This window comes from Erinaceus europaeus, chromosome 10 (assembly GCF_950295315.1).
Source record: "Erinaceus europaeus chromosome 10, mEriEur2.1, whole genome shotgun sequence".
Lineage (NCBI taxonomy): Eukaryota > Metazoa > Chordata > Mammalia > Eulipotyphla > Erinaceidae > Erinaceus > Erinaceus europaeus.
The window spans coordinates 4,257,844-4,273,063 of NC_080171.1; the positions used below are offsets into that span (position 1 = coordinate 4,257,844).

The 15,220-nt window shown below is 44.5% G+C and overlaps 1 long non-coding RNA gene across 2 annotated transcripts; it reads right to left on the bottom strand.

Annotated features, from left to right (window-relative positions):
* Positions 1–3,493: 3,493 nt before the first annotated feature.
* LOC132540698 (uncharacterized) lies at positions 3,494–4,918 on the bottom strand. 2 transcript variants are annotated; one of them, XR_009551864.1, is made up of 3 exons: positions 4,609–4,918; positions 4,361–4,432; positions 3,494–3,670 (listed from the first exon to the last, which is right to left on the bottom strand). It is a non-coding gene; the product is annotated as an uncharacterized LOC132540698 (long non-coding RNA). The 2 variants fall into 2 exon arrangements; XR_009551863.1 differs by lacking the exon at positions 4,361–4,432.
* Between the last annotated feature and the right edge of the window lie 10,302 nt (positions 4,919–15,220).

Sequence of the window (15,220 nt, forward strand, 5' to 3'; positions counted from 1 at the left end):
ACAAACTTCCCTCATTATGATTCTAATAACACTCATTTTTCCATTAGCCCTGAAGGCACAAGAAGGAATTACTGTTACTTCACTTTATAGAAAAAAACCAAAGCGGTAGAGGCTTCTTGGACTATGAAGTTGAAAGATGCAAAGACCTTTAGAGTCAGGTGGTACTGAGTCCTATTTGCTTGCTGTGGGGTGTGGGAGAAGGACATTTGTTTCACTAAAGGTCTGTGCTTTTTCTTAAGATAGAAAATTGTGTGAAAGTTGCCTGAGATAACAAAAGATCTGCTACCTTATCTGTACCTCGCAGGTGTTCAAGAAACAATAGCTGTTAAAATAGTTTATCCAATAGAAATGAACCTACCTTATGACCCTACAATTCCTCTCCTGGGGATATATCCTGAGGAACCAAACACACCCATGCAAAAAAGATTTGTGTATACCCATGTTCATAGCAGCATAATTTGCAATAGCCAAAACTTAGAAGTAAACTAGTTGTCCAACAACAGATGAGTGGCTGAGCAAGTTGTGGTCTATATACACAATGAAATACTACTCAGCTATTAAAAATGGTAATTTTACCATATTCAGCTGAATATGGTAATTTTACCATATTCAGCTATATCGTTTCTTCTCCAAAACAGAAGATTCCGGGTGCATCTGGGTGACAAGTCTAGCAGATGGAGACTTGCCTCAAGTGGCCTCCCCCAGGGCTCTGTTCTGGCTCCTACGCTATTTAATATTTACATCAATGACCTCCCAGAAACTTCTTCAAGGAAGTTCATCTACGCCGATGACATCTGCTGTGCAACTCAGGCATCCAAGTTCGACATCCTCGAGGAAACACTCATGAAAGACATGTCTCTGATATCTGATTACTGTAAAAAATGGCGACTAATCCCTCGCACTGCAAAAATGGTATCATCTGTTTTCCATCTACACCATGCCTCGGCCTCGCGTGAGCTTAATGTGCAGCTTGGCAATATGAGAATTCGGCATGAAGCCCAGCTAGTCTATCTTGGCGTTACTCTCGATCACACTCTGTCATTTCACGAACATCTCATAAAAACTGCAGCAAAGGTGGGCGCGGGGAATCACATCATTGCAAGACTGGCCAGCTCCTCATGGGGCGTGAGCGCTTCCACACTACGATCATCCTCTCTGGCATTATGCTATTCCACTGCAGAATACTGTGCCCCAGTTTGGTTCCATAGCCCCCATGTCCACTTGGTCGATTCCAAATTATATTCCTCCATGAGGATAATTTCTGGAACCATCCATTCCACCCCGGTTCCATGGCTGCCAGTTCTTAGCAACATCACCCCGTCAGATATTCATCGGGATGCGGCATCATCTAAGTTCATTTCCCACGTCTATGCTCGACAGGACCTGCCAATATACGCGGATATCTTCGCCCACCCTGTCCAACGCTTGACGTCTCGTCACCCAATCTGGTCCCCTACGCCTACACTGAACTTCTCTGTTCCAGACTCTTGGAAACAGAGTTGGCAGTCAGCTGAGGTAAAGAACAAACACGTCATCACAGACCCCTGCAAGCGTCAACCCGGCTCTGACCGAGCACGTTATGATCGGGCCCTCCTCAATCGCTATCGAACAGGCCATGGCCGGTGCGCTGCTATGTCCCATCGCTGGGGAGCCAGAGACGACCCAAACTGCCCCTGCGGCTCCAGACAGACTATGACCCACATAGTCAACGACTGCCACCTCTCCAGATTCAAAGGAGGTCTTGAAACTTGACATCAGGCTCAACCTGACGCTGTTGACTGGCTACAGAAGAAGGGCAAACGCTAGAAGAAGAAGAAGCTGATCTTGGATGGAGCTTGAAGAAATCATGTTAAATGAAATAAGTCAGAAAGAGAAGGATGAATATGGAATGATGTCACTCACAGGAAGAAGTTGAAAAAGAGGATCAGAAGAGAAAATACTAAGCAGAACTTGGAATGGAGTTGGTGTACTGCACTAAAATAAAAGACTCTGGGGTGCGGTGGTGGGGGGAGGATTCAGGTCCTGAAACATGATAGCAGAGAACCCAGTGGAGGTTGTATTGTTATGTGGAAAACTGGGAAATGTACAAACTATTGTATTAATGTACAAACTATTGTATTAATTGTCAAATCATACATAAATCAGTGCTAACTAGGAATATATATGTGTCCTTGGTCAGATCAATTTGGTAAGCTATTTATGGTAATCTTTCCTCAACTTTGGAAGCTACTAATCCAGCTTTCTAGCCCTATTCTAAACTCTGACAACATCTTCCCTAACAATATTTTGAGTCCATCTACAATGTTAGCTGTCAGGCTCAGGCAAAAATTACTAAAGTCATGGGCCACTTGAAATATATCTAAAATCAACTTCCAAGCTTCTTCTCACCCAAAACCCCCTAATTTCATCTGCTCTGTTCCTACTTTTGGGTTTCTGTTTATCAAACAATTTGTCCTGATTTATATCCTGTCACCAAATTGCAGATGCTACTAGGAATCCATCCTAACTTGCCTGAATACACAATCTCACCAATGTGACCAGAACCTCATCTCTTTACTGCCCTACCCCACTAAGAAAAGCTAGAAACAGACTAGGGGTATGGATTGGCCTGCCAATGCCCATGTCCAGCATAGTGGCAACTCCAGAAGAAAGACCTTCTACCTTCTGAACCCCAAAAAGAATTTTGGCCCGTACTCCCAAAAGGATAAACAATAGGGAAATTTCAAGTAGAGGGGATGGAACACAAAACTCCTGAAAACTCCTGCAGTAGGAACAGTATGGAATCGTATCCCTGATATAATGTTGTTAATTATTATTAAATCACTAATAAAAAGTTTTATTTATTTTTTAAAAAAGTACATCTGATTGATTTAACAAATGCCTGTGGGTTCTTATCTATCCAAGAAATCTTAAATCTCAGAGCTTCTTCAAGTTCACTGAGCTCTAGCACCAGACACCAGCGTTCCTGCAGGTGAGCTGGTATTCCTGCCCGAGCAGAGAGGAAGCAGCCTGGTTCAGGCCACCAGAGCAAATATGGGGCCTCCCCCCACCTACAGCCTGCCAACCCTGCCCATGGGTCTGGAAATCAGGGCAAGGCAAGATTCCCACGCACAAAATTAGATCTTGGAAACAGGTTAGTTATCTTGGACAGACTTAGCACAGAGGAATGTTATCTCTGTACAGATCTATACACAGATCTATATGGAACTGAACTGAAACCACACATCTTTCGAAAGGAAAGTCACCAGCCAGAGAGAGCAGAGGAGTTACAGGCTATATGCCCTATGCCTTGCCTAGAAAAAATCAACAACTGGGTTTCTGTAGATTGTCTGCCAGTGGCTTCTCCCCAAGCAACGCCATAGCCAACTTTCCCCTCCATTCTAGGAACGTGCAGCTTCCATGTTAAAGACTTCTACATGTCTTCATTTTCTGCATGCTTCTTCTTACAATCTCTTGCCAAAAAGGAAGTCACACAGAGTCCAGGAGATAGCAGTCAGTCAGAGTGTTTTAGTTTTTAGAGGCCAGCATGGTCATCTAAGATGATTTAATTAGCAAAGCAGCATGGTGGTCCATGACAACTGTGAAGGAAGTATTCTTCCCCTTCTTGGACGTCATTGAATATTAGAGCTCCCTCTGTGTTTCTTTTCTTTCCACGTTAAACTGGTTACTTCTGCAGTACAGGAGTAAAACACAGAGGTTTGGAAGTAGAAACTGAACGGGCCTGGGACTCACCAACTGAGTGACTTTACGGAAGACATTTCAAATCTGTGAGTCGCTGTTGTGAGCAAAACAGGAAACATCAAATCCTCTCTCTCTCTTTCTCTCTCTTTCTCTCTCTCTCTCTCCTTTCAATTTCTCTCTGCCCAATCAAGAAAAAGGAAAAGAAATAAAAGAGGGGGATGAAAAAAATTAATTAAAAGACGCACGCCAAGAATCCTGGCCCCAACTAGATGGGTCATTTAGACTTTAAGAGATAAGCAAATGCAATTCCAAAGAGTGGTCTGTGGTTTGGGAGAGTGGTAGTTGACCAGTGTCAACACACCAGTACTGGAACCCAGGATTCAGTCTGAAGCCCCGCCCATCCTCCTGCAAGACTGCTTGGAGATGCCGCAAGGATTTCCATCTTGTATCCACAAGGAGCCTGACCGGAGTCACAGAACAAATGGCAGCTAAGCCAGGGTTGGAACCCAGGGTTCCTGGTTTTTAGGCCTGTGCTCCCACATCTCTCCTTCTTTGAGTGTTTGAGTGAAGACTTTCCTGAGACAGGAGAGGCAACCTCTAAGCTCACCCTTTTCCAAACCAGGAGTCTACTTCCATGAAGAAACCTCTCAGAAGTGTGTTTCTTTGTGAAGCCGCTTACCCTGCAGGCCTGGGGAATCTGCAGGGGCTCAGCTCCTGTTTATCCATCTGTCATTCTTTTACTTCCCCAGGGCTATAACATCCATTTAGAAAGATTAAATCAAACAAGACTGGGGGCCAAGAAAGGGGAGCTAAGAGGAAGGAAGGCAGGGGAGAAAGAAGAAAGTGTAATTCCTCCAGCAGCAGCCTGGAGAGCCTGAGCCATCCATCACTAGTTCTCCAAGTAAGCCTCCCTTCTCACAGACTAACCCAGAGCAGGTGGGAGAGACTCGGTGGGTCTTCTCTTTGTCTGTAAACCTGGCTTTCTCGGCAACACGCTCAGATGCCCAAGAGGCCCTGGGAAGAGAGAGGGCTTTTTCAAAAGACACTTCCACCTCCTAATCCCTGTGCCTGCAAACCAAATATTGATCTATTTAGTAGACCAACCTGTGGGAGGAGATATTGTAAAGCCCTGTTTACTCAGCAGCTGGGGCCCCCTGACAGCTGGTCAGTGGGGGATTATGATGTCACAGCGGTAATTGCACTTTAAACACGGGGTGGGGGAGAAGCAGGCATGAAAGGGAACTGCAACACAAAATGTGTAACCTGAAACTCCAGGGGCATGTATGTCTCCTGGCCAGCCTCCCAGGTGTCCGCACTTTATAGGCCGGTGCTCAGTTTCACTTTCAGTTTGTTTATCTGCCTTCCTGCAGGCACACATGTGGAACAGAGAAGGTCAGGAGAAAGAAGAGAAAGAGATGATGATGATGATGATGATGATGATGATGATGATGATGATGATGATGATGATGATGATGATGATGGTGATGGAGGAGATGCAGGACTTGTGCTCTGTTCCTGGTTGTGAGTGAGCAAGAGAAAGCAGTGGTTTGGCCTTCTCTCTTCAGAAAGATGGAGAGACCACTGTCTGAGGAATTAGCTACACTACATTAAAAAAATAATAACAACAACAACAAAAAAAACAGAAGCGACTTAAAAATTAGCCCCCTCCCAGGGGGGGAGCAAAGGGAAAAAATGAGAAGATAGGAAAAGACTGAACTAGGAGGATGAGAATGAAGACAATGCCATTAGAGGCTCAGCCCCTAGGCTGGACAGAGCCCTGGAGTCCCCCATGGCCACAGCCCCACCTAGTGGTGGCCCCTCCTCTTCCTGGGTGATGAGCCCCTCCCTCCCTGTTGAACTGAGATCAGCTTCCCTGGTGTAGACTCCTGCCTTCACCCTCCACCCCCACCCCACCCCCACCAGTCTCCATTCTGCTGCCCAGAAGTAACAGAGCTTTGGAAAGGGACCCCCATGGGGGTCTGCTGTTGGCTTTGCATCTCGTTTTTCCCGCCAATGGTATCCTCTGGGCAAAGCTGCCTCTTGCTCACCCCCTTGGAACACTTTTCAAAACTGCCAATGCTTCCCTTGTAATCTAAAATCTGAAATTAGACACACTGTCTTATGTGAGGTCTACACTGAGCAAGGTCACTCACGGCTCCCCTCCAACTGCCCTGCACCCCCAGATAAGTCCTCAGATTGCTGGAGAGTCACACTGGCTGAAGAGGAGGATGTCTATGGTAGGTTAAAGTCCAGTCAAGTGAGAGCCCTGGCCCCATAGACAAAGGCAGGCCAAGTAAATCAGGGCTCCCCTTCCCCATCCCCTGGAGAGCTGGCTTACCTGCCCAGTGACATCTGACCTCTGATGGGAGTCAGTGATTGAGAGGAGCATGCCCAAGAAGCCCTGCTAACTATAAGCCGCAGGGCCGGGGCCAGATCTGCCTTCATGACATCTGAAGAGCCTGGCCCAGGACATGCACTCCTCCTGGACTCTTGCCCATCGATAGAGCCACCTTTGCTGACTAAGAAGATTACTCCTGGGTACTAATTTACATTAGGACCACATCCATTTCCACAGGGTTCTCCTCAGACCAGATGCTGAATGACCAGTGTTTTGTTTTGTTTTGTTTTTGTGTTGTTTTGCTTTGTTTTGGGGGAGGAGTGGAAAAGTGCTCCCTGAACTGAAATGTGGAGACAGTTGCTGCTGGCAGCAGGTACAACCAATGGCTTCTCTGTCAACTTGGGAACTGTGTCAAACTGCTCTCCCTCAGTGCCAGTCACAGCAGTCTACAGGGACAGTTCACTGCCAAGATTAAATCTTGCCACGACCCCATTTAACTGGAAGCCCATCCCCAGTTCTTGGTCTCAGGGTGAGTCTCCATTAGCAGAGAGGGTTGAGTCCCAGATGCTTTCCGTAGCTGATTCCAGCACGGGCTGCCACACTTATTTTTTGGTTTGGTTTTTTTAATTTATTCATTTATTTTAAGTGCTGGGAGCAGAACTCTGCATTGGCTGAGCTGCGTTTTTCCAGAAGTTAATTCTCACCGTGTGGACTTGCTTCCCGCCTCCACTCTTGTTGTCATGGGGACGGCTTGTTTGTTGTGACTCTCCTGGGATGCACTGCAGATGCTGATGGAAACTTCCTCAGTCTTGCTGCCCTGGGCCATTATCTCCCAGAGAATCTTACCCAAGAACAGGCTGATTTTAAGACATTTTCCTAAGTCTCTGATGAAGCAGAGGTCTGGAGATGGGGAGGAGGGTGAACTTGGCAGACTCTTCAGTTCTCTGTTAAGAACCTCTTCTCAGAGCCTACCTCAGCCTTTCTGGAGAGAAAATGTCCCAGAGTACACATTAGCACAGGATGTTTTAATATGACATTATGACAACTTTGTCAGCATCCATTCCTAACCCTCTACATCTTCATCCCATGTCCTTTGTGAGAGCCCAATTAAAATAATCATTAGTGATTTCATAAAGATTAACAAGACTATAAAATAACAGAGGTACAATTCCATACAGTCCCCACCACCAGAGCTCCGTGTCCCATCCCCTCCATTGGAAGCTTCCCTGTTCTTTATCCCTCTGGGAGTCTGGACCCAAGTTCTTTATGAGAAGCAGAAGGTGGGAGTTCTGGCTTCTGTCATTGATTCTCTGCTGGACATGGGTGTTGGCAGGTGGATCTACACCCCCAGCCTGTTTCTGTCTTTCCCTAGTGGGATAGGAGAGCCTATAGTTTTTAAAACATTTTAAATTTTATTGCTAATTTTTTTGTTGGATAGAGACAAAAATTGAGAGGGGAAAGGGAGATAGAGATGAAGAGAGACAGAAAGACACCTGAAATACGGCTTCACCATTTGCAAAGCTTTTGCCCTGCAGGTGGGGACCAGGAGCTTGAACCCATATCCTCACACATTGTAAGGACAAAATGTGAGCGCCCACATTTTGAAGTAAGAGAGTTCACCACTTGCTAGACAGCTCTGACCTCTACCTCTTCTTCATCAGGGCTCCAACCTAGGTCTCACCTCCTGCCCAGCGTGGTAACACTCCTGTCACCTCCCCCACACACATCTCCCCCACTCACCTCCTTTGACAGCCTTGAAGATGGTCCACCCTGTTTGAACCATAACCCTTCCACCTATAGTTCCCCTCCTGATTTCATCGGTCCATCCATTCAGAGATTGTCTCTAGCTGATTAGTATTTAGCCTGCATTAAACGCTTCCCTGAAAGCCAGCCCAGGAGTCCAGGCATTTCATTGTGTTTCCTTCTAAGTCCCAAGTAAGATACAGAATGAATGGTCCTACAGTCAGCACTCATTACCCACAGTCTGTGCTCAGGATTTCCCTACTCCTGACAGTTGGGGTTTACCCTAAAACCAGGCACAGCAGTGGGTTAAGCGCACCTGGCGCGAAGCACAAGGACCGGCATAAGGATCCCGGTTCGAGCCCCCGGCTCCCCACCTGCAGGGGAGTCGCTTCACAGGCGGTGAAGCAGGTCTGCAGGTGTCTGTCTGTCTCTCCCCCTCTCTGTCTTCCCCTCCTCTCTCCGTTTCTCTCTGTCAACAGCAAAGACAGCAATAACATTAATAACAAGGGTAACAACATGGAGGGAGGGGAAAAGAAAAAGAAAAGCAGAAATAGCATAACTACTAGGAGGCGCATCTTGACATGATTGGGCAGGTCCAGGTCATGGAACTGCATGAGGGTCCCATGATGCTGGGGGGAGTCTGGTGCTTTGGTGCCTCTCTCTCTCTCTCTCTCTCTGTCTCTCTGTGTGTGTGTCTCTCTCTCTGTGTCTGTCTCTCTCTCTGAATGAAAAATCAGCTCTAGAATGGTAAAACTATGCACATGTATGGCCAGGCTACACACACACACACACACACACACACACACACACACAGAGAGAGAGAGAGAGAGAGAGAGACTGCTTTTACAGAAAAAAATGAAATATTTGTTCTGATCTCAATACAGTCCTCTGGCTACAGATCAGTCACATCCTCAGTCTATGAGTGCAGCTCTTCCCTTACATGACAGCAACTGGAGGGGGAATCATTTGCTATGCTGGACCCGCAGAGAAGAGCGACTGGCTCCCTGAATGTCTCAGGAACTTTATTATTTTTTTGGTTGTAAATGAACAGTAAGTCTATTTTCTGAAATAAAAAAGAGAAGCTCTGTAAGAAACTCGAAGTGTTCTGCTTGCATTTTGGTCTGTTCTGATATCCTCAGAAACTTTTTTGAGCTAAAGTAAGCAGCTAAGTTCTAGAGTGGTTTGAAAATCGTGCTGCTAGAGGAAGCATCTTTTGAGGCCCTGCCATTCTGTCAGAACCATTCACTACGGGGGGGGGGGGGGTCAGGCAGTGGTGCACCTGGTTACACACACACACTAGATTGTGCACAAGGACCCAAGTTCAAGTCCCTTGTCCCCACCTGCAGGAGGAAAGGGCTGCTTGTGTCTCCCTGTCTCTCTCCCTCTGTATCTCCCCTCCCCTCTCAATGTTTCTCTGTCTTTCTCCAATAATAAATAAATAAATAGTTAAAAAGAACAATTCATAACTCTCTTGATAGCTGATACTGTCTGTCTGATATTTGCAAATCAGAAAAGTCACTGCTCACATGTTCTTTCACGGCAGTGTCCTGAGTGAAGCCGTGGTTTTGGTACCTCTAAAAGCAAACCGTGTGGTGAGAAGAATGTAAAAGACGGAATTCAGATCAGAGCCGTGCTGATTCGATTTACAGCCTCCGTGGGTCTTCCTGAGGTTGGACCCTGTTTTATTCACAGACTTTTCTTCATGATTCTGCTTATCTCGAGGTCATCACAGATGTTAAAAAATGGAAAGAGTGCATAAAACACTCCGTTTTTTATAATTGTTTCAGAAGAAAACAAACTACTGGCTTGTTGAAAAAGTCATGAGTGTTTTTCTAGGCAAAATGTTCTCATGACTTTTCCCACAACCCAATATATTTGTTCTCTCTCTCCACCTCTCTCTCTCTCTCTCTCTCTCTCCTCTCTCTTTCATAGGATAGTGTGATTGCTCAGGCTTCCTCTGTGTCCTCAGGAAAGTGAGAAGAAGAAGGTATGTCTGAGTGAATCACTCACTGAGCTTCTAAGTCCTGTAGACACACATTATGAGTGTCTGCCTGGAAGTTTTCTTATCACCTGATTGAAGCCTATTCCCAGGACCACACAGTGGTTTGTGTCTATTAAGTGAATAGTTATTCCCCTGGGAGTTTATTGTAAAGAAATCATTCCTTAGGAAGAAGGAAGATTTTGTGTTATGTAGAAGAGCTCCTTATTTGATGTCAACTCAATGTCCCTCAGTAGGACAATAAACTGGGACTATTAACGGGGCTATTTTAATATCCTGGGAACTACATGGAGAAATGCTTTAGATAATAGGAAAAAAATTAAACAAGCTTTACTCATCCTGTAGATTGTAAACAACTATATGGAGCCAACAAGGTAGTTCACCTGTATAGCATGTCTGCTTTGCCATGCATACAAGCCAGCTTCAAGGCAGGCTCACACCAAACTAGAGGAAGTTTGATAAGATTTCTCTTCTCTCCTTCTCTCTCTATTTCTTTCTATCTGAAAGAGCTGGTTCAGAGCAGTGAAAGCCTGGTGATGATGAGGACAACAGAAATCATGAGCAAGAGAAAGGACAGAGAAGTTCCTATCTGTGGTGTATCCTTTATGAATCAAGCACTGTTTGACATCTGACTACATTAATCATTTTGCCTACTTTTTAACTTTATTTTGAGATCACAGCGTTGCTCTGCTCTGAGATATGGCAGTGGCGAGGACTGAACCTTGGACCTCTGGGCATCAGGCAAGCAAGACCTGAAGAGGTATTTTACATAAGTCTCCCTTATTCTTGTGACTAGCTATGAGGATGGGCACTATCACTACCAATTAAAAGACTAGAAACTCAAGGCTCAGAGAGTGAGAGTCAGTTGTCAGATTACCACCACCACGCTAAGTGGGATAGCTCTCATGATTCAACACGAGGCACAAATGACTTTATTTTTGGTAGTTATGGTCCCGAGATGTCTTAGTGGGCATTGTAACACTTCTTAGGAGAAACACAGTGTCCGGTCCTTGTGACCCTCTGGCTACCTCTTCTTTTCTTTTTCCTTCCTTTATTTCCTTGTTTACTTATCTGTGTTTTTATTAGTGATTTAATAGTTAGTTACAAAATTATAAGATCATAGAGGTATAGTGCCAAGGCACTCCCACTATCAAAGGTCTATAACCCCATAAGCCTACCCCTCACTATAACTGCCATAGTTCTCCCTAGATCTTAGGTAAGGACTATTTTTTTTAATGTTCATCTGTTTCAATTCTCTATATTCCACATATGAGTGAAATCATCTGGTAATTACCCTTCACTTCCTTGCTGACTTCACGAATCATAATCAGTTCCACTGCCATCTGTCTTACCCCAAAGGACAGAATAGCATCTGCTTTAACTGCTGAGTAGTCCTCTGTTGACTATATGTCCCATAGCTTCCTCATCCAGTTATCTGTCAACAGGATCAGGTTGTTTTCATACTGTTTGTTGCTCTAGTGTAGCTAGTGGGGGTGTATCGTGTTTTCACGTCTTGTAGACAAATGCCTAGGAGTTGTATTGCTAGGTCATAAGGCATTTCCGTTTGTGTTTGTTTTAAGGGTGATCCACACTGTTCTCCATAGCGGAGACAAGTTGATAATTAAGTGGGTGTAGCTAAGACAGACCAACGACAAGATATTTAGTAAGATTTTTTAAAAGGCAAACATAAAGCCAAAAGGAAAAAATAAAGTCTGCAGACACTGTGGAAGACTAGAGGGTAATGTCTTCATGGTTATAGATGTTAGTTAAAATATTTGATGTTCCATTTACTAGGTGTGTGACTCCGGTGATCAAAAAAAAGTAATGTATAACCTATTTCCATATTACTTAATAAGTAAGTTTTCTCTTGAGAGCTTGTTTGGAGGTTCTAGCAGGGGAGCGCAGCTACTCGTATACCCTCGACCGAGACCGGTCCGTCTCTATTCGGGGAAGGCCGTCCTCTTCGACCGAGCACGCAGCTTCGGGAGGGACGCACATGGAGCGGTGAGGGAGGAAGGGGACACCCGCCTAGCCAGCCAGATCAGCCGAATCAACCCTGGCGATCAATGGGGTGACAGATGTCGCAGCCAGATCGCCCTCACATCCAGAGAAGTTTTCTCTTAACTCAAAGAAAAGTGTGTTTTTAATGCAATGTTTCAATGCAACAAGAATTAATGGCAGCATAGTGGTGTTACCTTAGTATAAGATAGTGGATTTTTTTTTTATAAACTGTTTACAATAGAGAACTCATCCCCTCACCTTCCCCAGAGTTTTTTGCTCCGATACAATGTGTCCATGTTTCCCCTTGTTCCTCCCCTCCCTTTCCCCGTATATTAATTCACGCTTATAGCATAGATCATTTGGTATTTGTCCTCTTTCGGCTTATCTCGCTTAACATGATGTTTTCACGTTTCATCCAAGATGGTGCAAAGGAGATGAGCTCATCATTTTTGACAGCTGAGTCGTATTCCATTGTCTATATATAACACAGTTTTTTTTAGCGGCTCATCTGATGTTGGACATCTGGGTTTCTTTCAGGTTCTGCCAATTATAAAGTGTGCTGCTATGAACATAGGTATATACAGATATCTTCTGGTAGGTGTTTTTTGTCTCCTTTGGGTAAATACCCAGGAGAGGAATTTCTGGGTGATAGGGTAGGTCAGATTCTAGTGTCCTGATAAGACTCCAGATCATTTTCCACAATGGGTGGACCATTTTACACTCCCAGCAGCATAGTCAAAGTGTCCCTTTCCCCCCACATCCTCTCCAACATTTGCTGTTCCGTCTTTTCCGACATATGACATTCTCACAGGTGTAAAGTCGTATCTCACTGTTGCCTTTATTTGCATTTTTCTGGTCAGTGACTTTGAGCACTTTCTCATATCTGTTGACCCTCTAGATCTCTTCCTCAGTGAAATTTCTGTCCATGTCCTGGCCCCATCTGCTAGTGGGGTTACTTGTTTTTTGGTGTTAAGATAACTAAGCTCTTTATGTATTTTGGTTATTCGCCCTTTGTCTGAGGTATTCTGTGTACAGATCTGCTCCCAGGCTGTACAGTGTCTTTCTGTTTGAGTGGCAATACCCTTTGCTGTGCAGAAGCTATTCAGTTTCATGTAGTCCCACTGATTTATTTTTGCTTTTTCTTTCTTAAAGCAAAGTATTTTTTTCTTTCCAGTTAGAGATGATTAAATATCTGCTTTTCTTTTTCTTTGTTTAATATTTATTTATTCCCTTTTGTTGCCCTTGTTGTTTTATTGTTGTAGTTATTATTGTTATCTTCATTGTTAGATAGGACAGAGAGAAATGGAGAGAGGAGGGGAAGACAGAGAAGGGGAGAGAAAGACAGACACCTGCAGACCTGCTTCGCCACTTGTGAAGCGACTCCCCTGCAGGTGGGGAGCCAGGGGCTCAAACTGGGATCCTTACGCTGGTCCTTGCACTTTGTGCCACCTGTGCTTAACCCGCTGCGCTAGCAGTGACCAAGCAGTGGCGTACCTGGTTAAGCAATGTTGTATGCTTTTCATTGGGTTGTTCTAGCTCTCCCCTGCCAAGAAAATTGGTTCAGTCCTGCTAGTTTCGCGGGCCGCTTGTCCCCGCCCCAAGGAACCCTGAGAGAGTTCCAGAGTTGCAAAGTTCGAGAGTTCTTGGCGCCGCCATGTGAGAAGGAGGCAGGAGAGTTTTGTTTGGTGATTAGTTTGGGTTAGTTTATGAATCATTGTTCTTCAATAAAGAAATACAGCTTCCCTGCCCAGCCATGTGTCCTTGAGTCTCTGTCTACCGCCGCGACGCTAGCCCGGCCTGCTGGAGCCCCTGAATCTTAACAACAAAGCAAAACCCATTCCAGTGTGCAAGGACCAAGGTTCAAGACCCTGGTCTCCACCTGTGTGTGGGGAGGTTCACAAGTGGTAAAGCAGGGCTGCAGGTGTGTCTGTCTCTTTCCCTCTCTTCCACCTCTTCTCCTCTCAGTTTCTTTCTGTCTCTGTCCAATAATAAATAAGTAATATAATTTAAAGACAAAAACAAAAATCAAAGACATGTATCTTACACTCACAGTGGTCCCAAGACAACCAAGATTTTAACTATGTTTAATAAGGAACATCAGTAGCTATATAGCTAGTACCGAGCACTTATCACTGTCCTAGTAAATAAGACGTAGACAAAGAACAGGACAACTACTTGGTTCAAGTATGATTTAGCCCCTGCTCTGTGGTGGGAGAATCATTTCTACTTTGGCTCTTGTAACTGAGACGTCCATAAGGGAGAAGAACAGGTAAGTAAAAATTAAACAGGATAATATCAATAGTACAGCTGCAGAAGAAAGAAGTGTGTTTTTCAGAAATAAAACAGATAGGGAAAGAGTTCCTTGTTGGGAGTGCTATCAAACAGAAGGCGACTTCTCCTGAGGAACCAAGAGCGTGAGTCCCCTCACCCTGGGCCTCTGGATGGACACAAGAAATGCTTCAAGGGTTTCCCAAGAGGAAAAGAATGGCAAGGTCACAGAAGTGGCTCAGTGCTGAGCTGCAACAGAGCAGCTTCGTGGGACTCTTTGCTCATGAATGTAGCAGATGATGTATTCCTTTCTGAAAAGGCATCCCCTGGAAAGCATTGAGAAAGGCAAAACAGACAAAGAGCTAGTTACCAAAAATGAAGGGGTGGTGGAGGAACAGCATAATGGTGCTGCAAAAAGATTTTCATGGCAAAGGCATCAGAGGCCTCAGGTTCAATCCCTAGAACCATCATAAGGCAGAATTCAGCAACCGTCTGGTATGTTTCAATAATTAATTCTTTTTTTTTAAATTAAGGGAACGATATAGTTTAATGCCTTATATATTTCCTCTTTTCTTTATTTCCACCAGTTCTATAAGGTGTCTGCCTACAGAGGAACCGTGATTACAATCCTGGTCATAGCCTTAAATCAAAGTAATTGAGACCTAGATTATCAAACTGAGGTAATGCCACAGACACTGACACATTCTATCCTAATAATTCAAAAGGTTGTAAATGTAAAGTGCCTTTGGAAACAATGGGGCAAGCAGTGAGGGTTATAAACTGTCATTCTGGGTGATGCATCATGGGATATACTGGGAGCATTGTTAATTTTTTTTATTAGACCGATATTTGAAAGAGCATGTCTTGTTATTTTCATTCTGGTGATTATAGCTCCTCTCCCGGAACTCCTGTTATACCAGCCCTACCACTCAAAATGTTTCCAACAATCAGTGATTCCTTCCCTTGAAGACCCACAAGCTCTTCAAAATTGTACTGATAATTTCCAATCATGCCACCTGAAGAAGACATGAATGTAAAGAAAGACAGAAGTTTAGCATCTTAGGAAGCTTCCCATTCTGATTGAAAGGACAGATTTGTCACCACATGAAAGTACAGTGAGTAATTACCAGGTGGTTGAAATGACAATTAACTGCATCTTTCATGATTATAATTTGACAGAACAATAAATC